Source organism: Stomoxys calcitrans, chromosome 5 (genome assembly GCF_963082655.1).
Source record: "Stomoxys calcitrans chromosome 5, idStoCalc2.1, whole genome shotgun sequence".
Lineage (NCBI taxonomy): Eukaryota > Metazoa > Arthropoda > Insecta > Diptera > Muscidae > Stomoxys > Stomoxys calcitrans.
The window spans coordinates 47,563,283-47,591,175 of record NC_081556.1 but is presented as its reverse complement, the minus strand read 5'-3'; positions in this window follow the sequence as shown (position 1 = coordinate 47,591,175).

Here is a 27,893-nt window from a genome sequence, read left to right as displayed (position 1 = left end):
TGATATTTTTCCAATTCTTCCCTTAAGTCATTGATTGCATGCGTTGCTTATTGCTTTCCTTTGACCAGCAACAAATCAAAATATTGAAATTTTCCCAATAACTGTGCACCTATGAATTTAGGCATTCTCAATTGCCATTGTTGGCGTATTTTCTTTGGTGTACTTCTGACAGTTGTGCTGCTCTTATTTATTCGTGTCAAAATGTCAAAAAATGAAACATGTCACTTTATCAAACAAATGTCTTAACATTCATGTCTGAGATATGTGCGTTTATGAAGACCTCCTTTAGTATAACAACATGATGGAGCATACATTCAAATGTATGTGTGTATGTATGTTAGGTCATTTATAGCCATGTTTTCCATCATACACCTGCATGTAGCAACAAAGGTGTGTCTATGTGTGTGGGTGCGAACCTTTCAATAATATGGACTTTGTAGCACATCCAATGCCGAACTGTCACATTTACCCTCACACAAAGCTTTGGCCAGCCAGTGGTCACTCTGTCACATACATTCTTCGATGAATTGGTTTTTTGCTTTTCTTTTTGTTACTGTATGTGTGAGATATGTCGTTTTTACTTTATCGGCGAATTGGTCTTTCCATCTCGAAACTGTTTTTGCTCCAACTCATTCTCTTTGCCTTGTCTCAACGGAATGTTTATGCAAATTCTGTCTACAACAGACAACTGGACTTTCACAGGCACCTGTGTGTGAGAGTATGTGTGTGTGTATGTGTGCATGTGCATGATTGAGTGTTTCTTTTGTGCAGGAAATACCAGAAAACACACCTCTATGTAGATGGTTTTGTGTGAGTGTAGGAGTTTGTATGCCCATCAATTTGCATGTGATTGTGGTGGCGTTGTGCAGTTTGTGGGCAACGAACGGAAACAGGAACTAAAACAAAAAGGCGATCGAAAGTTTAAATTTATGATTATATTACCTGAATTTCCAGTTATGGACATGACATGAGAGCAGACATCACACAGTGTAAAGACTCCCAGAAGAAGGACTTTTTGAAACGAAAGTATTTTAGATGGAAATAAAAATTATGACGGATAACATTTTACGTCTTTACGATGCAACTGCTCCAATAAGGGTTAAAAGGGCCTCGGACAACACTAAGCCATGGTTTAATTCAACGATTAAGGCACTTATCAGGTACAGAGACTTAGCTCACATTAGATGGATGTTTATTAGGACTCCAGGGCTCAAGTGAAATATCTCCGTTAGGCCAGAAAAAAGGGTAACATTAATGCTGCCAAAATCTGTTTATTCAAGGAGTAGTTAGAAGGTGATACGTGATATAGGAGTTGGGAAACCCAAGTCAAACACTCGATATCTCGATTTAGATGAAATACTCAGGAATTGCATACACATACCCAATATACAAACGGACACCGTAGTGATAATGAAATAGCCTTCGAATTTGGCGCCCGCTGTTCTTCGAGTTTAGATGTGTCAGCCATGAGGAAGTTTTTGGGAGTTTTGTACATGTTAAGTCAAATGCGATAGGCTTGGATGGAGTCAACCCGAGATTTGTCAGAATATTACTTCCACATCTCCTACCGTACTTAACGTACTTGTTTAATACAATCTTGAGCTCCAGTATATTTCCAACTATTTGGAAGCATGTGAAGGTCATTCTCATCCCTAAATCCAACTTAGGCTTAGATATCAATTCTCTGTTATCTCTCCAAGTTTTTAAAGAGGATCCTACTCAGATCCAACTTAGACTTAGATATCAATTCTCTGTTATCTCTCCAAGGGTTCAAAAAATATTCTACATGGACAAATGACAGAATACATACACCGAGAATCCTTGTTGTCGGGATACAGGCAGGCTGACCAGAACGGGTCATAGCTGCATTACTTCATTAGTAGAAGTGGTTGAATCAATCAGGAGTGATATCGGTGATAATAAAGTCGGCTTTCTTGTTCTTGATCATCGGTATTTATGAGAGAAATTACGGACCTTTTTTAATTTGACGACGTCGGCAAGGAACTTGGTTATGTCGTATCTAAGCGACAGACATCAGTCTGTGTATGAGGGGATTATAGTTTCTAATCCCGTTCTAGAGGGGGGGGGGGGGAGTTCCTCAGGGTTCAATAACAGGCCCACTTCCTTGTATGCAAATGACCTATCTCCTTAACTGGAGGTACGTCATCTGGTAGGTCGCGAACGATATAGACGACTGCATAGCTAAACTTAATGCTGATCTGCTTCGTGTTTATGACTGGGCGACTCCGAATGGTTTGTATTTAAATCCTAGTAAGACCAAATGTTTCTTTATTCATAGGAATAAAAAATTTATCATGCGACGACCGAATATTTTTATTATTAATAAGAGGTTTGACATTGTACGGAGTGCCAAGAATCTTGAGGTCGTTTTAATCGAAGCTTCGTGTTTTATGGATCACACAGTCATCTACACCCATGAATATCCGAATTTTTCTGGCAGATACCTTCCTAGTCTGATTTATGGATTTGAACTTTTTTCCCAAATTGACGAAGGATGTCGAAGAGCCAAACAAAACTCACGGTCCCAAATTTCAGCAAAATCGGATAATAAATGTAGCTTTTATGGGCCAAAGACCCCAAATCGGAGGATCGGTCTATATGGCAGCTATATCCAAATCTGGACTGATCTAGGTCAAATTGACGAAGGATGTCGAAGGGTCTAACATAACTCACTGTCCCAAATTTCAGCAAAATCAGATAACAAATGTGACTTTTATGGGCCAAACACCCTAAATCGGAGGATCGGTCTATATGACAGCTATTTATATCCAAATCTGAACCGGTCTGGGCAAATTGAGGAATGATGTCGAAGGGCCTAACGCAACTCACTGTCCCAAATTTCACCAAAATCGGAAAATAACTGTGGCTTTTATGGGCCTAAGACCCTTAATCGGCGGATCGGTCTATATGGGGGCCATATCAAGATATAGTCCGATATAGCCCATCTTCGAACTTAACCTGATTATGGACAAAAAAAGAATCTGTGCAAAGTTTCAGCTTAATATCTTTATTTGTAAAGACTGTAGCGTGATTGCAACAAGACAGACGGACGGACATGTCTAGATCGGATGTATTCATTTTATCATTCCGTTTGCAACACATCGAAATATCCATTTCCGATCCTATAAAGTATATATATTCTTGATCACCGCAAAAATCTAAGACGATCTAGCCATCTCCGTCCGTCTGTCTTTTGAAATCACGCTACAGTCTTTACAAACAGATATATTGATCTGCAATTTTGCACATATTCTTTTTTTGTTCAAAAACAGGTTAAGTTCGAAGATGGGCTATATCCGACCATATCTTCATATAAGCCCCATATAGATGGATCTCCCGTCTTAGGACCATAAAAGTCACGATTTTGCAGAAATTTGGGACAGTGAGTCGACATCTTTCTTCAATTTGGCCCAGATCGGTCGAGATTTGGATATAGCTGCCATATAGACCTATCTCTCCTTTTAAAGCTTTGGGCCCATAAAAGGCGCATTTATTGTCCGATTTTGCCAAAATTTGGGACAGTGAGTTGTGTTGGACCCTTCCACATCCTTCATCAATATGGCTCAGATCGGTCCAGATTTGGATATAGCTGCCATATAGACTGATCTCTCGATCTAAGGTTTTGGGACCACAAAAGGCGCATTTATTGCCCGATTTCGCCGAAATTTGGGACAGTGAGTTTTGTTAGACTCTTCGATATTTTTCTGAAACTTGGTTCAAATCGGCTTAGATTTGGATATATCTGTCATATAGACCGATATCTCGATTTAAAGTCTGGGCCCCATATATGGCGCAATTGAACAATGGTTTGTACTTATAAGTATTTGGTCCAAATCGGAACATATGCATAATGTATGCATTTTTCGCCGAATTTTGACAAAAGTTGGTTTACATATATAACCGAGGTGGTGGGTATCTAAAGTAAAAAACTTAACGTTTTTTACCTGTTTTGACTATTTTTAGTAAATTTTACAGTATGGGGTATATTATAAAGTCCACACCGCCCGTCTTTTGCCTTTCCTAACCGGTTGAATTTAATGTCGCTGTCTTCGTGTCTTGAACACTGTTCCACAAAAACAATACATAATGTTTTTCCTATCCTCAGCAGTGTTCCTATGTTTCCCTAAAGGTGATTTTGTTGGTTATGTCCTTGTTAGTTTTTGTTTCTGGCTCTTGACCATTTGACATATGGATATAAAATAGATTTTTTAATGAAAATTCTATTACAATCCAGTTTTTAACGACTTGAGTGTGTGTCTGTATATCTGAATGAGTTATGGCACTTGCATAATTCTTGCTTTGGCTCTGGTGGGCTTGTGGAACGGATGTCCTTCGGTGGTTGTTATTTGTTATCAAAGCATTGGAAAATTCCAGGATCTAAAAAATACTTGAAATTTCGATGTGTGTTAATTGCTTTATATGGAAATAAAATTTATACTTCCATAATTTTTGCGTATTAGGTAACTAGCATTTCCAAAAATATATTTTTCAAATGATATTTTAATTAAGTGCCTTTTGTATCAAATGATATTTTGTCTATGTTTTTTCTTCCTTATTCAACTTTTCCATGCAGGACCATTTGTGAAGTTTTCAAATTGCCTTTCAGTTATGGTTATATGGTTTCCGGGTGGTGCGTTGGAGAAATGAGGCTTGTAATTGCGAAACATTTTTCGCAGCCATTTCATGTCATTCATTGTTAAGGCCACAAACACCAAAAACCGCAACATACAAAATCAACACTTTGAATGTGGAAGCAATGGTAAGTGGGCTCGATTAACAGGCCGACTGGACCATACTGACCAACAGCGGCAAAGGACAATAGAGGTGGCTTTAGAACCACAGCCAAAACCATTTTAAACGGAAATTCACACACAATAGCCTAATCGGAACATATACACGAATAAAGTAACGAACGCACAAGTTACTAAGCACACCTACATATACACCTATGCATGTTGTCTACTGTTAGTCCTTTTGCTTGGGTTAAAATTATTTTGTTGTTGTTGTTGTAGTAGTTGCTGTTGTCGGTATTAACATCCACCTTGTTAGTCTGAGCCCTGTTCAAATGCTTGTTGTTATTTTGTAGAATTTTAATGGTAACACATACTTAGACAGCTTTTCGACTTAATGCCGATGTTCAAAGGATATTTGGGAAATAGAAAATGCATAGCTATGTCGACGGATTGAATACGATGATGTAAAGGTAGTTTTGGATTGATGGAATAATAACAAAATATTGGTCTTTTAAGTAGCTATATCTAAAAATAAACCGATCTGATCCATATACGACACCGATGTTGAAAAGGGCCAAAACCCTAAATCGATAGATCGGTCTATATGGCAGCTTTATATAAATCTGGACCGATCTGAGTGAAATTGAAGAAGGATATCGAAGGGCCTAACACAACTCACTGTCCCAAATTGCGGCGACATCGGACAAAAAATGGGCTTTTTATGGCCACATAACCTAACCTAGAGGTCGGTCTATATGGCAGCTATATCCAAATCTGGACTGATCTGTGCCATAATGCAGAAGTATATAAAGGGGCTTAACATAATTCACTGTCCTAAATTTTGGCGACATCGGACAATAAATGCGCCCTTTATGGGCCTAAGACCCTAAATCGGAGGATCGGTCTATATGACAGCTATATCCAAATCTGAACCGATCTAGGCCAAGTTGCAGAAAAATGTCGAAAAACCTAACACAACTCACTGTCTCAAATTTCAGCAAAATCGGATAATAAATGTGGCTTTTATTGGCCTGAGACCCTAAATCGGCGGATCGGTCTATATGGCAGCTATATCAAGATACATTCCGATATAGCCCATCTTCGAACTTAACCTGCTTATGGACAAAAAAAGAATCTGTGCAAAGTTTCAGCTCAATATCTTCATTTTTAAAGACTGTAGCGTGATTTCAACAGACAGACGGACGGACATGGCAAGATTGTCTTAGATTTTTACCCTGATCAAGAATATATATACTTTATAGGGTCGGAAATGGATATTTCGATGTGTTGCAAACGGAATGGCAAAATGAATATACCCCCATCCTTCGGTGGTGGGTGTAAAAATAGTTCTCGAAACAGGAGAATACTTACGTTTTGTGCTGCAATTGGTAACATTCGATATTTAATGGACAGAGCTAGAGCTCAAAAATTTGACATGTATGTACAAATAGGAATTATGTGTTGGGTGACTAAATGGTTGTTTCAAAATTGGAAAATTTATTTATCAAAAAGTGAAAACATTTGGAAAAGTGATTAAAGTCTTTACAAAATAGGATAAGTAATAACAAATCGTACCACTAACTACTAAATCTCCCATAAACATCTTCTTTTGATCTCTATGCCGGCTTTTTATACTCTTCACCACTACTGTGGTACAGCGTATTATAACTTAGTGCATTTGTTTGTAAAACCCAGAAGCAAGATCGGCGTTCTTATCAATGGGTATCTCCATTGATAAGAATGCCGATCGACTCAGAATCACTTTCTGATTCTATATAGCTATGTCCGTCTGTCTGTCTGTCCGTCTGTCCATGTTAATTTGTGTACAAACTACAGGTCGCAGTTTCCATACGATCGTCATCAAATTTGTTCCACCATGTTTTTGGCATAGAGGCAAAGCCTATTGAATTGGAAAAAATCACTTCAGATTTGGATATAGCTCCCGTATATAAGTTCGGCCGATTTGCGGTAATAATGCAATAAAATGCCAATTTGTTAACCGATTCTCTCGAAATTTGGCAAAAACGATTTCTATACCCACCATCGAAGGATGGGTGTGTATTCATTTTGTCATTCCGTTTGCAACACATCGAAATATCCATTTCCGATCCTATAAAGTCCGTCTGTCCGTCCGTCTGTCCGTCCGACTGTCCGTCCGTCCGTCTGTCTGTCCGTCCGTCTGTCCGTCCGTCTGTCCGTCTGTCCGTCCGTACGTCTGTTCGTCCGTCCGTCTGTCCGTCCGTCTGTCCGCCCGTTTGTCCGCCCGTCTGTCCGTCCGTCGGTCTGTCAGTCCGTCCGTCTGTACGTATGTCGGGCGATCTGTTGAAATCACACTACAGTCTTTAAAAATAGAGATATTGAGCTGAAACTTTGCACAGATTCTTTTTTTTTGTCCATAAGCAGGTTAAGCTCGAAGATGGGCTATATCGGACTATATTTGATATAGCCCCCATATAGACCGATCCGCCGATTTAGGGTCTTAGGCCCATGAAAGCCACATATAAAATCCGATTTAGGGACAATAAGTTGTGATAGGCCTTTCGAATATCCTCAATTAAACTCAGCTCGGTCCAGATTTGGATATAGCTACCATATAGACCGATCCGTCTATTTAGGGTCTTAAGCCCATAAGAGCCACATTTATTGTCCGATTTGGGACAGTGAGTTGTGTTAGGCTCTTCGAAATCCTTATTCAATTTGGCTCAGATCGGTCCAGATTTGCCATATAGACAGATGTCTCGATTTAGGGTTTGGGACCCATAAAAACCGCATTTATTGTTCGATGTTGCCGAAATTTGAGACAGTGAGTTGTTTGAGGCTCTTCGTCATTTTTCTGAAACATGACCTAAATCGGTCCAGATTTAGACATAGCTGCCATATATGCTCCATAAAAGGCGCATTTATAATCCGATTTCAATGAAGTTGGACACAGTGACTTATGTAAGGCTTTACGACAACCGTGTCGTATATAGATCAGATGGGTTTATTTTTAGATATAGCTACTAAAATGACCAACATTTCGTATACTCAAATGAACAATGACTTGTAATTGTTAGTATTTGGTCCAAATCGGAACATATTTCGATATAGCTGCTATGGGGCATAAGGTATGCATTTTTCATTGGATTTTGACGAAAGGTGGTTTACATAAATACCCGAGGTGGTGGGTATCCAAAGTTCGACCCGGCCGAACTTAACGTTTTTTACTTGTGTCTTGACTCTCGACATTACGAGTTAATTTCATGGAAATCGGTTCAGATTTGGATATAGCCCTCGCATATATATCGCCCGATTTTAACTTCTGGAGTCTTAGCAAGCGCATTTTTGACCAATTTTACCAAAATTTTGCACAACGTTTTCTTCGACGGCTCAGATTTAGATATAGCTCCCATATATATGTACTTCCGATTTTGAGAAATATTGCAATAAAGTGTTCATTTGTACCCGATTCTCTCGAAATTTGGCAGGAAGGATTCTCTCTTGACTCTCGACTTTGCATTTCGTAGAAATCGGTTCAGATTTACATATAGCTGCCAAGTATGTATATCGCCCGATTTTAACTTCTAGAGTCACAGCAAGCGCATTTATTAACCAATCCAGTCATAACTTTGAACAATGCTTTCCTCGACAACTACCACAATATCTGAGACGTGTGCTCCAAATCGGTTCAGATTTAGATATAGCTCCCACATATATGTTCTTTCGATTATGAGAAATATTGCAATAAAGTGCTAATTTGTTATCCGATTCTCTCGAAATTTGGCAGGAAGGATTTTCTCTTGACTATCTACATTACTTGTGAATTTCAAAGATATCGGCCAAGATTTAGATATAGCTATCATATATGTATATCGCCCGATTTTTACTCCAAGAGTCACTGCAATCGCATTCATTTACCCATCTTGCCAAAATTTTGCAGAACGTTTTCCTCGACGACTGCCGCAATATCTGAGAAATCGGTTTAGATATAGATGTAGCTCCCATTTATATGTTCGTCATATTTTGGGTAATTTCCAATAATGTTGTCATTTGTCAACCGTAGGTATTACAGTTTGAAAATATTTGCTTGAAATGTGATACGGGTTGCTTAACAACGCATCTGAAAACATCCATCGAGGTCCATTAAAATTGGTCTAGAATTGGATATAGCTCCCGTATTGTACAATACTTAAAGGGTAGGTGTAGGGTATTATGCAGTAGGCACCACCCGACGTTTGCCCTTCCTTACTTCCTTACCTTACTTAATCTTTATCCTTTTCTAATAGCTTTCGTAGGTTTCTTCTCATCTCTGATTTTTCTTTTCTTTTAAGGACGAACACAATGGACCAGAGGTGTCAGAGTGAAGCGGTTGGCAGCTTACGTTGATATCTGACAAGGTCAAATCCTTACAGGAAACTGAACTGAAATATAATATTCCGAGCGGTCCAAGAAGGATCATAGATGTTGGGCACAACTTCTCGATTATACCGCGATGGTGTGACCTGCTCTACCTGCTCTACCTTCTATCCATTCTACCATTGCCTTAAGTCTCATAGCTGCAGTGGCTGCCTCACGTTTAATCGGTATGTCAATGGGTTGGATATCTAGAATTGTATCCAGTGCCCTAGTGGGCATGGTCCTCATCGCTCTGCCTATGCCTGAACCTGTTGTATGATCCTTCTTCTCCATAGTAATCCACCAAATTACTGAGGCGTAAATAAGTATTGGTCTAATCACGCTCCTGTAGAGCAAAAGGACTATCCTCGGATTCAGGCCCCATTTCGAGCCTACGGCCCATTTACATAGTGCCCAACATCTGTGAGCCTTCTCGGAACGCTCCTGAATATGACACTTTCAATTAAGTTTTCTATTCAAGATCACCACTAATTATTTGACCTTGTCAGATATCGAAATCCTTTCATTGAGGAAACGTGGTGGGTCGAATTGGCCCACCTTCGTCTCCCACGTGAACAGACATTTTCAGTCTTCTCTAGGCTAACATTGAGACCCCTTGGTCTAGCCCATTCATATGCCATATGCAATACCCTTTCGGCCCTTATGCATAGCTGGTTCAGATCCTTACCCCTAAGAAGTAGTACAAGATCGTCTGCATAGCAGAAGGGTTCAAAGCCCTCCTTTGTCAACATCCGTTATTGGTTACTTATGGTGGTCACCCTAAGGAGTGGCGATAAAATGCCCCCCGGCGTGGCCTGTGCCATGTCATGTTATGTGATCCACAATTTATCAATCTTTTCATAGCATATGCTTTATTCAGTCTCAAAGGACCCGGTCCACCCTGTACTGGTCTAAGGATTGGATCAGTGTGTCGGTCCGCATATGCCAATTCATATCGCCAATGTGTACGTCTTGGCATCGAAGGAGTCTCCTATTTTATGCACAACCTCATGCAAGACAGTCTCCACTGGTCCACAGTCCATCTTCCGTTGACATAGTCATGCTGTTTGAAATTGAGCAGCTCGCTGGATGTCTTACTCTTTATCATGGTATAAACCATACGTTCCATGGTTTTGAGTATAAAGGACTTAAGGGAGGAGGCAAGGGTGGTATTTATACCCAAGCCCAGCGAGGTAAGTTATGTGACACCAAAGTCCTACAGACCTATAACTGTGGGCCTTTGGTGTCGTATAACTTACCTCGCTGGGCTTGGCATAAGTACCACCCTTGCCTCCAGGCAGGTTTTCGGAGTATGTGAAAGTCCTAAGCACGCTGTGAAAATACAGGCCAGATGAGGTGCCAGATAGTCGACCTCATAGATATGTATTTATCAACTGATTTTCACTTTTACAGTCTTCTTGACTAATATTGCAATAATTTGGTCATTTGTTAAACGATCCTCTCAAAATTTGTCACTAAGGTTTCTCATACGACCTTCCAGATCACTGAAAAATTTCATAGAAATCTGTTCAGATTTCGATATAGCTCCCATGTATATGTGTTTCATTTTTAAGGTCCGATTTTCACTTTTGAGGCCTTTTCTAGCGCATTTATCAACCGTTCTACTCAATGGTTTACACTAAGATTTTTTGTATAACTCCCACAATATGTACGGATTTTGGTCGAAATTCTAGATATCAAATTTAAACCTAGATATACCCAATGTGGTGTAGGGTATGAAAAGGTCGGCTGCGTCCAAGTTTTGCCTTTCCTTACTGGTTTTTAATATTAAAACGACTTTTACAATTCCATACAGATTTTTTCATCTTTCCAAAATGAGAAGACCCCTTTTCAGATTCTCCTTTTCAGTTAGAAAGACAAGTTACAAAATCATAGCTAATGCCATGGAAGGTGTGTAAATTAATACGGAATTGTTGTTGAAGTCCAATCAAGGATTACACGCGCACCACCTCCACGTGAACAGATCCTGCGATCCATACACATATATTTTTTCCATCAGCATATTGATGGCTATGATTCTAGTGGACAGGATAAAGATGTGGCCGTTGCTGTGGTTAAAACGTGAGATTTTGATAATCTCCATGAGGTGACAAATCAAGAGAGTTGGTCTTTCCAGCCATATGCCATGCATTGCTCACTTCAAATACTTCGTATTCTATGAAAGGCGACAATCAAGGATATGAAGACCACAAATGGGATTTCTAGAGTTCATAAGGGTTTTTTTTGGTTGTAATAATGCTGCCAGTGATGAAGATTGTTAAGAAAGTGATGGTGGTGGCAAGAACGATGATGGAATCCTGGCATTCTTTAGATTAATTCAAGTCATTGTCTGCTATCTCAGCTATTGCCAGTGTGGGTGTTGTGTGTGTGGTGAAAACTTTTTTCCTACAGGACATTCGGATGAATTGGGTGGTAGAATAATCCACCAACCTATTGCTATAGGAAATCCGAAGGACACAAGGACATCAATCAGTTGCGTTTGACTGGAATTGAGTACTCCTTCTGCTGCCGCCGATGCTGACAATGGTGTTTGCTTGTATTTTGATGAAAATAAATTGACATTTATTTCGTATCTGTATCTAGTTTGGCTATGTGTGTGTGTGTGTGTTTGTGTGTCTATAAATGTGTCTAGTATTAATGGCTGTACAGTAGCTTCAGCTGCTGCTGGCTTTGGCCCCGCTCACTGACTATAATGTAATCATGGAAAACTTTTGTTGTTTGCAATTTATCTAACAAGTCAAGCATGTTAATACAATTTCATTTTTAGTACTTGTCATCCAGAGATATGAGAGAGGGTTGTACAAAAAAAAAACAAAAATTGAAAAAAATCAAAAAATCTAAACAACTAAGAAAATTCTCGAAAACCCAAAAAAAAAGTTAAAGTTAAGTTAAAAGTCCATATCGGACCGATTTTAATAAAATTTTAATTTTAGATCATGACGTCAAGAGAACTGCTCAAATACAAACGGCATGCCTATGTCAAGGGAAGGTCGGTGGAGGCTGCCCTGCACGAAGTTGTGCATAAAACAGAAGAACCCTTCGATACCAAAACGTATACACTGGCGGTATGCATTGACATCGAGGGGGCTTTCAACAATGTGCGGACCGACACACTGATCCAATCCCTAGACCAGTACCGGTCGGACCCGGTCCTTAGAGACTGTATAAACCATATGCAAAGGAACAGGTGGATAAATTGTGTATCCCATGACACAAATATTATAAGGGAGAAAGTGGCACAGGACACCCAGGGAGGCATGTTATCGCCACTCCTATGGGTGACAATCATAAATGACCTATTACGGATGCTGACTGAGGAGGTACCGACACACTTATCCAATCCTTAGACCAGTACTGGGTGGACCCGGTCCTTAGAGACTGGATAAACCATATGCTAAGGAACAGGTGGATAAATTGTGTGTCGCATGGCATAAATATACGGGAGAAAGTGGCACAGGGCACGTCACAGGGGTGCATTTTATCGCCACTCCTTGGGTGACCACCATAAATGACCTATTACGGATGCTGACTGAGGAGGGATTTGAAAACGTCTGCTACGCAGACGATGTTGTAATACTTCTAAGGGGTAAGGATCCGAACGAGCTATGCAGAAGGGCCGAAAGGGTCTTGCATATGGCATATGACTAGGCAAGACCCAGAGGTCTTAATGTTAACCCAGAGAAGACTGAAATATGCCTGTTCACGAGGAAGAGAAAGGTGTGCCAATTTAACGCACCACGTTTCCGCAATAAGACGATTTCGATATCTGGCAAGGTCAAATACTAAGGTGTGATCTTGGACAGGAAACTGGATTGCAAGTGTCACATTCAGAAGCGTACTGAGAAAACTCACAGATGTTGGGCACTATGTAGACGGGCCGTAGGCTTGAAATGGGGCCTGAATCCTAGGATAATTAACTGGCTCTACAGGAACGTGATTAGACCAATACTTTCTTACGCCTCAGTAGTTTGGTGGAGTGCTATGGAGAAAAAGTGCAACACATGGACCATACAATAGGTAGAGAGAACACGTTGTCTTGGCATAGGCGGAGCGATGAGGACCACGCCCACTAGGGCACTAGAGACTATTCCAGATATCCGACCCATTGACAAACAGTTTAAGTGTGAGGCAGCCACTGTGGTTATGAGACTTAAGGCGATGGGAGAATGGATTGAGGTTTGGAGTAGCTCATACCATCGTGGTATTTATAATCGAGGCGACCATAGGAAACCTGGAAGGAAGGAAAGAGTTTTTTGATCGGATACCTGAGATGAAACTTGAAGTCGAGTGCGAGGCACTGCTGCCATCGGCACAGTTTTGGATTGACGGAACCCAAGTATTGCCATCTGGAAGATCATGTTATACGGATGGATCAAAGCTAGAGGACTGAGTGGGCCTGGGGGTTTACATTGAGAACCCAGGAACTGAAATCTGTTTTAGACAGACTAACCATAAAACGGTCCTGCAGGCGGAGATCCGGGCGATAACGGCCTGCGTGAAGTGGTGTGGCGACAGTAAAATTGCCATAAGGGCAATAACAACCAGGACGGTAAGGTCATGGACAGTCTTGCAGTGTAAGAAGGAGATTAACCATCTGAGGATGGCAAAATCCGCATCTTTTGGTTGCCGGGCCATAACGGAGTAAGGGGAAATGAAAGGGCAGACGGAATAAACTTGGAAGGAAGGAAGGAATAATCTTGGTTAACCCGAAGCCTTTCGGGTCGACGCAGTCAGAGTTAAGGGAGTGGGCGACGATTGCACATGCAACATTGTGGAACAGCGAAACGGTCGGTAAGACGGCGAAAATCCTACGGGGGTATCCAGATCGTGAAAAGACGAGGCTATTACTGAAAGGAAGCAAGAAGGAGGTCAGTATTGCTATTGGTATCATAACGGGACACATAGGACTACGGGCTCACTTATGTAAAATCGGTGCGGCAAGTGATAGCATATATAGGGCATGTGGGGACTTAGGTGGAGACACAATATCAGATATGAAGCAACTATAGGTATTGAAAACAAATAAGGATTTTGTAAGTAGCACGGAATTCCTAACTTAAAATATTCTCTTTATAGGTTACTTTCTAGTTTTTAGAGTGCACAACAAGCCGATTACTGGCTTAGGTGTATGTCCATAGTGGCATGAGGCGGATTAATATCTGCACTTTCTTTTCAACCTAACCTTACCTAATAAAATTTTGGGTACATATTGGAAAGTTAAATAAAAGGTCTCATGGAAAATAGGACGAAAAAGCCTATTTCGGATGAAAGATATACCTGGGACCTATATCTAAATCTAAGACGAATTCTATGAAATTTTGCACTTGTATTAAGACGTCAAATAAAACACCTCCACGAAATTTTGTATACATGTGAGGACGTCAAATAAAACATCCCATGCTAAATTTTGTAAAGATGACACCAAAATTGTGGCTTCTATAGCCTTTAAAGCCGATATCGGATGAAAGGTATATTTGCGAGCTATATCTAAATCTGAACCGACATGGCCTTGGGTCAAAAAAGTGACTTGTGGAAAATTTCATGACAATCGGACAATAAATGCGATCTGTAGCTTGATATCAAGAATACATGGACAGACAGACGGACAGATGGATATAGCTAAATCGAATCAGGGGTCTAGTTCTTTTCCTTGTAAGCGTTGCAAACAAATGCACAAAGTTATAATACCGTGTACCGTAGTGGTGGTGTATATATAACAACAAGTTGGAAAGACATAACAAACTACCATATGCAAAATTTCAGCCAAATCTGATAAAAACCCGGCTTATAAGGGCTAAGGAAGTCAAATAGGGAGATCGGTATATGAGAGCTATATCAGTTTTGTGACCGATTTCGACCGTACTTGTCACAGTTGTTGAGAGCCATAACAGAATACTATGGGCAAAATTTCAGCCAAATCGAAAAAATTCCGGCTCCCAAAGGCTCAAGTAATAAAATCGGCATATCGGTTTCTATGGGAGCTATATCAGGTTATATACCGATTTAAACCGTACTAAGCGCAGTTGTTGGATGTGGAAACAAAGCACCATGTGCAAAATTTTAGCCACATCGGATTAAAATTGCGGCTTTCAGTCAAGATATCAAATCGGGGGATCGGTTTATATGGGAGCTATATCAGGTTCTGGACCTATTTGGACCGTACTTAGCACGGTTGCTGGAAATTACAACAGAACACAATGTCCAAAATTTCAGCCATATCGGATGGAAATTGAGGCTTTCAGGGTCTCAAGGAGTCTATTCGGGAGATCGGTTTATATGGGAACTATATCCAAATCTGAACCGATATAGCCCATTTGCAATCCGCAACGACCTACATCAATATTAAGCATCTGTGCAAAATTTCATAGTGATCTCGAAAGACGGACGGACATGGCTAGATCGATTCAGAATGTCGAGACGATCAAGAATTTATATACTTTACTAGCTGACCCGGGCCCGCTCCGCTGCACCTTCTTTTATGTTATATGGAACAACACTTTCCTTGGAATATTTATTTTCGACAATTAAAAAGCTTTTAGTGAAATACCATGCTACGAAAATAGTATATCGCTGGATTAACAGTTTAACAATATAAGTGCCTTTATCTGAATCCCATATAATCTTTATTGGTCTACGAATTTAAATTTGGATGTAAGGTGTACTCCTTTCTTAACATACTTCATTTCAGCCCGATATTCTCATGATGTCTGGTTTAGTGGTGTTTTACAGGATGAGGCGTCCCCCAAATACATGACCCCAAAATAGGTTACCAAATTCGTTTTCTAATCTCAAATACCTTTCATTTGAGCCACATATTGGCAGGGTCGAAAAGTTTTTTCCCTTTGGGGGTGTTTTGGGAAAGGGGTGATGCCCTAAATACATGGTCCTACATTTGGATATCAAATTCGAATTCTACTCCGAAATACCTTTATTTGAGCACCAAATTGCGATGGTCAGTAAAAAATTGCTGTTTGTGGGGTGTTTTGGGAAAGGGGTAGCCCTAGAAAATTGGTTCCGAAAATGGGTATCAATTCTTGCTCTACACCCTAATACCTTTTAGTTAACCTCACATCGTCATGGTCGGTAAATATGCCCGATTAAGGGGTGTTTTGGGGAGTGGGGTGGTCCCCCAAATTCTATGCTCTGAAAATATATTAGCAACGTGCTCTATTCTCATATCATTTATTTAAACCCCATATTGCCATTGTCCTCAAAATTGGATATCAAATTCGTTTTCTAATCTCATTTAAATTCCTTATTGCAACAGTCAGCAAATATGTCCGATTTGGGGTATTGGCCCTAAAAACTATGAATATTTAGTTCCACTCTCTTTAAGACCCAAATTGTCATGGTGAGCAAATATGTCCTATTTGGGGGTTGTTATGGTGGTGGGACGTCCCCTTGACAGTTGGCCCCTAATGTTGATATCAGATACGTGGTCTACTCCCACATACCTTTAATTTGAGCCCCATATTTCCATAGTCGGCAAACATGACCGGCTTGGGGGGTGTTTTGGGGAATTGTCGTGATTGGTCTAAATATATGTTTGGTAGGTTTTAGGGTGGGGCAGCGCCCCTAGGTACCGCATCCAAACTTTGGATACCAAATTTTTATTTTAGGGTGCTATATGAGAGCACACAAAATTTCGCTTAAATCGCACCACCCGTCTCCGAGATTTGGCGTTTCTGAAAATTATGGTAAGGGGGAGGGTCCGCCCCCCCTTCAGATATCAAAAAATGTAGTACCCTATTTTCACCACGTGGCCATTATGCACCATCTGTGAAATGGTGAAAGAAAATCGGTTCAGCCGTTTCTGAATTCATAAGGAACACACAAGCATACAAACAAACAAACAACCCTACAAACAAATACAAATTAATATATATATATATATATATATATATATATATATATATATATATAAGAAGAAGATAGTACGATCTGAACCATATTTATGTCCTACGTAAGGAGACATGAAACAACGTACTGTTTCAAATTTCAGCGAAATCTGTTGAAAAATAAAGCTTTTATGGGCTTTAGACCCTTTAACTGGAGATCGGTCTATATGGCAGCTATACCTATATAAAGTCCGATTTGACCCATATCAAATATCAGGAGGCTCTGTTTCAAATTTCAGCGATATTGAGTTACAAAGGAAGGGTTTCAGACTCTTTATCGGCAGATCGGTATAAGTGGCAACTATGTATTAATATAGACCGATATGAACCATATTTGGGTCAGATATCGGGAGGCCTAAAACTATTCACTGTTTTAGATTTCAGCGAAATCAGATGAAAAATAAAGCATTTATGGGCATTAGACACTTTATCGGAAAATCGGTCTATATAGCAGCTATATGGTCCGATTTGGCCCGAAATATGGTCCGATTTGGCCCGTTCAAGAACTGAACCAGCGTGCATCAAAAAGACGTATCTGTGTCAAATTTCAGCTCAATATCTCAATTTTTGAAGGCTGTAGAGTGATTACAACAGACGGACAGACACACGGACATCGTTAAATGTCTTAAAATTTTACGACGATCCGAAATATATACACTTTGTTGGATCGGAAATTGATATTTCAATGTGTTGCAAACGGAATGATTAAATGAGTATACCCCCTATCCTATGGTGGTGGGTATAAAAATAGATATATTGAGCTGCCATAAAAGCCACATTTATTATCCGACTTCGCCGAAATTTGAGACAGTGAGTTGTGTTAGGCTCTTCGACTTCCCTCTTCAGATCGGTTCAGAGTTGGACACATCTGTCATATTTAAAGCCTTGACCACATAAAAGGCGCATTTATAGTCCGATTTCGCTCTAATTTGACACAGTGACTTATATTAGGCTCTTCGTCATCCGTGTCATATATGGTCAAGATAGATTCTTATTTGGGTATAGCTACCAAAAAGACCAATATTTTGTTCTACAAAATTGAACAATGATTTTTACTTATTAGACCACTCAATTCCCTTCCCGAATTTGGTGCAAATCGGACCATATTTCGATATAGCTGCCATGGGGGCAAAAACTAGGCATTTTTCACCGGACTATGACGATAGGTGGTTTACATATATACCCGAGTTGGTGGGTATCCAAAGTTCGGCCCGACCGAACTTAACGCCTTTTTACTCGTTTTATCTTATCCCACTCTAATGTTCTCTCCCTCACATGGCTGTTATATCCTTTGTCAATGAGACGACCTTTTGCATTTTATTTCCATTTTCAGTATAACAAACAAATAGACAGATAAACAATTGGACAGGTCGACTGGTTTAGAAATAGCTTTCGAAATGAGCTTAGCACGGGTTTATAAAAAAATCCATAAGATGTGGAATATATTACCCTGCAAATTCAGGCATGAATATATTTGTTACCTTATATCTTATGGCGACGGATATTTTCGAAAACATTTGCACACAGATTCTTGTGTTGGACTATAATTTTGGCATAAGCAAATCAATCATATTAAATTTGATACACGTATAAGTTGGATTAGCATAATTGTTATTTTTGGCCCAAATTGGCATTGAGTGGTGAAAGGTACCAGGCAGCTGTCTGAAGAGATGGTGGAGCAAATTGGAATAGTAACAGGCTAATAATAACTCATATAAGTAAAAAAAGTTTGACTCGTTCCCATCTTGCGCGTGATATGGTATAGATATGCAAGGACTACGACCTCAAGCAGAGTAGAGGTTATGATTATCGCCTTGAGGGAAAATTCCATGGGCCTTATGAGACTCCAGCTTCAGGTGGGATCTAGTCCAAGATATGGCTTCCAAGATATACTCCTTTATACTTTCTCTTGACAATGTTGGAGAGGATTCTGGAAATTCATATAATAGTTAAGCTCGGGCATTGTAACTTCTCCAGCTGTCAGCACGTATCTTTCAAGGGCAAATCGCTGGATACAGAACTTCATAAAGTCCTGCATCACCCAGAGGGTACCTTTCAAACAAACAAACAAATTTTGCCCATTAATATTCCACTAAAAAACAGGGGCAAACTTCTCGTATATCAATGAGTGCAGTCCGATTCAAGTTTTAAGCTCAATGATAGGGAACCTCCTTTTTATAGCCGAGTCCGAACCTCGTGCCGCAGTGCGACACCTCTTTGGAGAGAAGTTTTACATGCCTTAGTACCTCACAAATGTTGCCAGCATTAGGAGGGGAAAACCACCGCCGAAAATTTTTTCTGATGGTCTCGCCTGGATTCGAACCCCGGCGTTCAGTATCATAGGCGGACATGCTAACCTCTGCGCTACGGTGGCCTCCCTTCAGTTAAAAGAATTTGCGTTGAAAGCGTTCTGGACGTTGAAGGGGCTTTAATAGTGAGCATTAAATAGTCAAAGTGGCTGCATTAGAAATGCGAGGGTGGATCCTGATATTGCGATTTGGATAGTGAATATGCCTTGGCCAGTATTTGGGATACTTCGGTGAAGCCGAGTATGTGCAGGGCAGGGTTATTTAAAGTCTGCTGTGGATTATTGTAGTCGATGTGATTTTGTAAAGACTTGAATTATCTGGAGTCAGGTTATACGTCCTTTGAAAGAATCGAAAGAGAATCAGTGAGAGTGGGCCTGGCAGTAAATGGAGATAAGAGATGTACACTGAGCAGATTAAGAAAATGAAAATCTGGAAACCACAACTTTGAAATAGTCAGGAACTTTTTCAACCACGGCACGATCTCGTAACCGAAACGACTGACACCGGTTTTGAAATCAAGCTACTTTGGATTAAACAAGCAGTTAAGAAACAAGGCCACCTCTCAACAGACAAAGTGCAAGACACTGATACTACCAGTGTTGTTATATGGCATGGGTAATTGTGAAACAAGACGAGGGAGTGTTTAGAGTGTTTGAGAGAAAGATTCTTTTAAATTAATGAACCAGTTAGCATTGATGGAGAGTATCGCCGTCGTATGAACCATGAATCCCGGCCGACACTGGATAACTATGAGCACCACACAGGCTGAAACTTTGAGCTCCGAATAATGTAGTAACCATCGATACCACGGGAAGCTTATCTGAAAGCTACCGTGAGCATCCACAGGTTGCGGATGGTGGAAAGCTCCGTATTTATGCGGAGTAGCTGCAAATGCGGCCGCGAGCAGTCAGCGATTTTCGATAGGAGAGTCTCAGTGAGGAGCCACCGTTGAGTTCTTTGCGCAGTATCTGTTTATAGGCAAACAAAGAATAATGAATAAAGACGGAGGAGGAGCTATATCCCATTCGGGGATATAGCTCCCATTCGGGGCTCAAGAAGCAAAATCGGAAATCGGTTTATATGGGTGCTGTATCAAGCTTTAGATCGATTCTGACCATATCGCACACGTATGTTGAAAGCCAATGCAGGAGCCGTTGTACAAAATTTGTGCCAAATCGGATGAGAATTGCGCCCTCTAGAGGCTCAAGAAGTCAAGACCCAAGATCGGTTTATATGGCAGCTATATCAGGTTATAGACCGATTTGAACCATACGTCGCCCAGTTGTTGGAAGTGATATAAAAACACTATGCGCAAAATTTCGCTCAAATCGGATAAGAATTCCGCCTTCTTAAAGCTCAAGAAGGCCCAAGACCCAATATCGGTTTATATGGCAGCTATTTCAGGTTATAGACCGATTTAAACCATACTTAGCACAGTTGTTGCAAGTAATAAAAAAACACTACATGCAAATGTTCAGTCAAATCGGATAAGAATTCCGACTTCTAAAAGCTCAAGAAGTGAAGACCCAAGATCGGTTTATATGGCAGCTATATCAGGTTATGAACCGATTAGAACCTACTTTGCACTATTGTTGGAAGTTATACCAAAACACTATGTGCAAAATTTCAGTCAAATCGAACGAGAATTGTGCCCTCTAGAGGCTCAAGAAGTCAAGACCCAAGATCGGTTTACATGGCGGCTATATCAAAACATGGACCGATTTGGCCCATTTACAATCCCGACCGACCTACACTTATGAAAAGTATTTGTGCAAAAATTCTAGCGGCTAGCTCTACTCCTTCAAAAGTTAGCGTGCTTAAGACAGACAGACGGACGGACATGGCTAGTTCGACTTAAAATGTGACGACGATCAAGAATATATCTACTTTATGGGGTATTACAAACAGAATGACGAAATTAGTATACCCCCATCCTATGGTGGAGGGTATAAAAACGGACCCCCCCCATCTGGAATGACCGCCCTCTCTATAGAGAAGGTGCAGTATACGTGCTGGCGGATGTATTAGAGAAGTACAAGGCAAATATAATCGCCTTACAGGAAGTCAGATGGACTGAGAATGGCGTCACTACAACACCAAACGGTGACGAACTATACTATAGCTGACACAACACGAGGCATGGATTTGACTGTGGATTTGTGGTTAGTCGAAGACTGAAACACCTTGTCTCCAGCTTTACTCCGCTGGAGGCAGAGGCTAGCCACAATCCGCATAAAAGCCAAATTCTTCAACATCAGCCTTATTTGTGCCCATGCCCCGACGGAAGACAAAGCACAGAGCAGACCAAGGATATTTTCTACGAGCGCCTAGAGAGAGAATATGACCGCTGCTCCGCCCATGATATTAAAATCGTTCTGAGAGATTTTAATGCAAAGATAGGGAAGGAAGACATTTTTGGTCCAACAGTCGCAAAGTTTAGCCTCCACGAGATAACGTCCAGTAATGGGTTGAGGCTGATAGATTTCGCCGCGGCATAAAACATGGTAGTTAGTAGCACCAGATTTCAACATAAAAATATTCACAAAGCCACATGGCTGTCACCCGATCAAAACACGAGAAACCAAATTGATCACGTTGTGATAGATGGAAGGTATTCATCCAGCGTGTTAGATGTATGATCGATCCGTGGAGCGAATATATTTAGATGCGGATCATTATCATGTTGCAGCAAAGGTTCGCACCCGTTTGATCATGACGAGGAAAGTACGATCTGACACTGCACGGAAGCTGGACATTGAAAAGCTGCTAACACAACAAATGGCAGCGGCATACTCCACTCGACTGACCCAACTGCTTGATGAAAGCACTCCTTGTTCCGATGATATAATGGCGCTGTGGCAAACTATTGCCCACTCCATGGAAAATGCCGTGAAATCCGTACTTGGGTACCGGAAGCCTCCTCCAAGAAACCCATGGTACGACCAAGAGTTTCGAAATGCTACTGAAGCCTAGAATGCAGCATATAGAGCAACCCTGCAATCAGTAGCAACGCGCCAGATGAAGGAGAGGTATCGGGAGAAAAGGAGAGAGGAGAAACGTCTATTTCGCAGAAAGAAAAAAAGGAAATGGAAAGACGTGAGTGTGAGCGAATTGAGATGTACAGGAGTCAGAATGAAATCCGGAAATTCTACCAAAGAATTAAACATCAAACCAATGGCTTTGGTGCAGGCACATCCTCCTGCAGAGACAAAGAAGGAAATCTGGTAACTGACACAGATAACATGCTGAGGATATGGAAAGAACATCTTACCCAACTGCTAGTGTCCGACGTTGGCGGGGAAGAGTATACCGCAGAACGGGGAAGAGGATACCTTCTAGTTAGAATGAGGTCCAAGTAGCAGTGATCCGACTGAAGAACAACAAGGCAGCAGGAGCCGTCAGGTTACCCGCTGAACTATATAAGAACGGAGGCGACACGTTGCTAAGGCGTATGCATCAGCTTATCTGCACAATCTGGCTAGAAGAACGCATACTCGATGATTGGAACCTCAGCATACTATATCCCGTACACAAGAAAGGAGACAAGACATAATGTGCCAACTACAGAAGAATAAGTCTCCTCCCCATTGCATACAAGATACTCTCGAGCGTACTGTGTAAAAGATTAAAACCTAAAGTCAATGAGATAATTGGGCCCTATCAATGCGGCTTTAGACCGTTCATCCACCCTAGACCAGATATTCACACTGCGCCAAATCCTGGAAAAGACCCGAGAAGGACAAATCAACACCTACCACCTCTTTGTTGACTACAAAGCCGCCTTCGATACTCCGTTACGTTCAAAGGTATTTCAAGCCATGTCTGAGTTTTGTATCCCTGCAAAATTAATAAGACTCTGCAGGATGACACTTGCTGATACGGGTTCCTCAGTAAGAATAGGGAAGAATCTCTCGGAACCATTTAATAACAAACAAGGTTTCAGACAAGGTGATCCTTGGTTTCAGACAAGGATATCTTGTTGGAGAAGATTATACTTGATGTAGATGTGAATAGATATGGCACACTAATCGCATGAGAACACATGCTACTCGCCTATGCCGACGACATCGATATCATAGGTCGGTCACCGGAAGTAGTAACTGCAGCCTTTGAAAGAATCAAAAGAGAGTCTGTGAAAATAGGTGTGGCAGTAAATGGAGATAAGACGAAATGGATGGTTTCAACTCCCAAAACGCCTTGTACAACCGAGCAGATAAAGAAAATGGAGAAAATTGGGAACCACAACTTTGAGACAGTCAGTAACTTTATTTACCTCGGCACCGCCGTTTCCGAAACGAATGACACCAGTTTTGAGATTAAGCGAAGACTAATACTGGTAAACAGATGCTACTTTGGACTAAGTAAGCAGTTTAGAAACAAGGCCACCTCTCGACAGACGAAGACTCCACTATACAAGACACTGATACTATCCATGCTGTTATATGGTTCTGAAGCATGGGTGCTTGTGAAAGAAGATGAGGCAGTGCTTGGAGTATTTGGGAGAAAGATTCTTCGTTAAAATATATGGACCAGTTTGCGTTAATGGAGAATATAGGAGTCATATGAACCACGAGCTGTATGACGACGATAGTATAACTATACTACTATACACGCATCAAAATACAACGGCTGCGTTGGCTAGGTCATGATGTCAGAATGGATGAAGAGGCACCAGCAAAGAAGTCTTTTGAAGGTAAACATGGTGGTAGACGCAAACCGGGAAGACCGATTAAAAGATCAAGTGGTGGGAGAGACCTCGAAACTTGGGGTCGGATATTTTAGAATGAGCGCAGAAGGTCGAGGCTCTTGGAACGCTATTCTACGTTCGGCTAGTGGAACAAATGGTCTGTCATAGCCAAATAAAGTATAGTATGAACCACGAACTGTATGAGGTGTATGACGACATTGGCATAGTTAAACGTATCAAAATACATCGGTTGCGTTGGCTAAGTCATGTTGTTAGAATATATAAAGAAGCTTCAGCGAAGAAATTTTTTGAAGACGATCACTGTGTTACACGCAAACCCTGTCGAACAAAAGTTCGTTGGACTGACCCAGTGGTGAATACATCTCTAAGTTTGGTGTCAGAGATTATAGATGAATCGCAGAAGATCGAGACGCTTGGAACGGTTTTCTACGTTCGACTACTGGGACAAATGTTATGTCATAGCCAATTAAAGACATTAAAGCCACTAGGTGACTTTAAGATTTTCGAGTGATGCTATGAGTAGTAGTGCGATAAGGTTTTTTTAGACGTTTTTTTCTGATATGCGGTCAATTGGCTGAACCCCCGTCAGCCTATTGACATTAACCTCAAAGCTCGATCGAGACGATGTTGCTCAAAGTGGACGTCAGTATGACAGCCTGTGACAGAATCCAGGGCGTCCAACCCATAGAACTATGCTTCAAAAAACTTTGGGGTCACTTTTCAGATTGTTGCAAATTATTCAGTTTTGGAGTTTAGGTTAGGTTAAGTGGCAGTCTGCCATCAGACTCACTTAAACGTTTTCGTTCATTGTGATTCCACAGGAACAGAAGAAGAAAGATGCCTTCTAGTTCCCACCGTTGAACCATCCAGATCGCTTTAAAAAGCCCAACAACTTGCGAATGTTCACATCCGCTAAATCGGACAGGTTCTCAAAGAAATGAGAACCTGAAGTAAAACGACATCTGTATGTTAGTGCGTGACATACACACAGAAGGCTTTTAGTCTCTTCTCTTCGATGTCCTCACAGCTTCTGCAAAAGTCGTTGCTGGTAACCTTCAGTCTGTCAGCATGTTTTCCGATTAGACAGTGACCTGTCAAGACAGACACAATGACTGAGACGACTGTTCAAGCCAATGACGGCAACGCGGTATAGCTCTTCAAGACTAGATTAGGCCACATAGTTTTGGAATGCTCACAGCCCCTTCTTTGTGGCCATCTATCATTCATTCTCCTTCAAGGCTGGTCTTGAAAACTTAGCTTAGAAGTCGCTAGAGGCATACCCACAGATTCCAGTATACCTGGAATGTGTAGGGTAGCTCCTAGTCCCGCAAGCACATTTGCTTTACAATCCCTGGGATATCTCCTTGGCCCGGCACCCAGAACTGGTGAATTTTTAACTGTTCAGCCATCTCGTTGAGACTCGTACGACAGTCTAGGGCGGTTTTTGTGTTCAGAAATACATTTTCTAGGGATATAATAGCTGCCTGGCTGTCTGAGAAGATATTTATGCCAGTCGTCGTGACATTATATCTAAGCCATTCCACCACTTCCTTAATTGCGAGGATCACCGCTTGATACACACTGCAGTGGTCGGGTAACGTTTTTGATATGACCAGTTATAGATGTTTAGAGTACACCCAAAAGCCCACCTGGAGGTTTATTTTGGAACCATCCGCTTTGGAGGTTATCGGCCAAACATGCCTGTATACTTTTCATAAATACCATAAAGGAAAGTTTGCAATTATTTTGATACCCCCCACCATATAATGGGGGTATACCAATTTCGTCATTCTGTTTGTAACTATTCGAAATATTCGTCTGAGACCCCATAAAGTACATATATTCTTGATCGTCGTGACATTTTATGTCGAATTAGCAATGTCTGTCGAAAGCACGCTAACTTTCAAAGGAGTAAAGCTATTCGCTTGAAATTTTGCACAAATACTTCTTATAAGTGTAGGTCAATTGGGATTGCAAATGAGGTATATCGGTTCATGTTTTGATATAGCTGCCATATAAACCGATCTTGGGTCTTGACTTCTTGTGCCTCTAGAGGGCGCAATTCTTATCCGACTGCAATGAAATTTTGCACAACGTGTTTTGTTATGATATCCAACAACTGTGCCAAGTATGGTTCAAATCGGTCAATAACCTGATATAGCTGCCATATAAATCGATCTTGTGTCTTGACTTCTTGCGCCCTCTAGAGGGCGCAATTCTTATCCAATTGGCATGAAATTTTGCACGACGTGTTTTGTTATGATTTCCAACAACTGTGCCAAGTATGGTTCAAATCGGTATATAACCTGATATAGCTGCCATATAAATCGTTCTCGAATCTTGACTTCTTGAGCCACTAGAGGGCGCAATTCTTATCCGATTTGGATGAGTTTTTGCACGAAGTATTTTTTATGATATCCAACAACTGTGCTAAGTATGGTTCAAATCGGTTCATAACCTGATATAGCTGTCATATAAACAGATCTGGGGACTTGAATTCTTGAGCCTCTAGAGGGCTCAATTCTTAGCCGATTTGAATGAATTCTTGCACAAAGTATTTGGATATGATATCCAACATTTGTGCCTAATATTGTTGAAATCGGTTCATAACCTGATATAGCTGTCATATAAACCGATCTGGGGAGTTGACATTTTGAGCCTCTAGAGGGCGCATATCCTATCCGATTTGCTTGAAATTTTGCACGAAGTGTTTTGCTATGACTTCCAACAACTGTGCTAAATTAAGTTCAAATCGGTCAATAACCTGATATAGCTGCCATATAAACCGATCTTGGGTCTTGACTACTTGAGCCTCTAGAGGGCGTTATTCTTATCCAATTTGAATGAAATTTTGCACGAAGTATTTTGTTATGATATCCAACAATTGTGCCAAGTATGGTTTAAACCGGTCCATAACCTGATATAGCTGCCATATAAATCGATCTTCAATCTTGACTTCTTGAGCCACTAGAGGGCGCAATTCTTATCCGATTTGAATGAGTTCTTGCACGAAGTGTTTTGCTATGACTTTCAACAACTGTGTCAAATAAGGTTTAAATCGATTCATAACCTGATATAGCTGCCATATAAACCGATCTGGGATCTTGACTTGTTGATCCTCTGGAGGTCGCAATTATTATCCGATTTGCCTGAAATTTTGTACGACGGATTCTCTCATGACCATCAACATATGTGTTTATTAAGGTCTGAATCGGTCTATAGCCTGATACAGCTCCCATATAAATCGGTCTCTCTATTTTACTTCTTGAGACCCCAAAGGGTGGAATTCTTGTTCGAATTGGCTGACATTTTACACAGGTCTCCAACATATAATTTAATTGTGGTCCAGACCGGACTATTTCTTGATATCGCTCAAATAGCAGAGCAAATCTTTTCTTTTACCCTTTTTTGCCTAAGAAAAGATGCCGGGATAAGAATTCGACAATTGCGATTCATGGTGGAGGGTATATAAGATTCGGCCCGGCCGAACTTAGCACGCTTTTACTTGTTTAAATTTTCATATCATAATTTATTTCGATAGTGTTTTTTACGAAAGTATTTTGAACCCCTCTATTGTAAAAAATTCTGTGAAAAATATATAAAAAAAGCAAAAATTAAATAGAATGAACCCCTTCGATAAATATTAAATGAATAAAAATGCGAAAGAAAATCAAATCAAATTAAAATCAAATCAGGAGCGACCACAAAAATGTTTCTCCTAATTTAAATTCCTTGTGCACAAACACAAAGAAGAGGCATATTAAAAACGGAGAATAAGAAGAGAGAGAGTGAATGAAAAAAGGTTGTCCCTTTTGAATGCCAATGAACA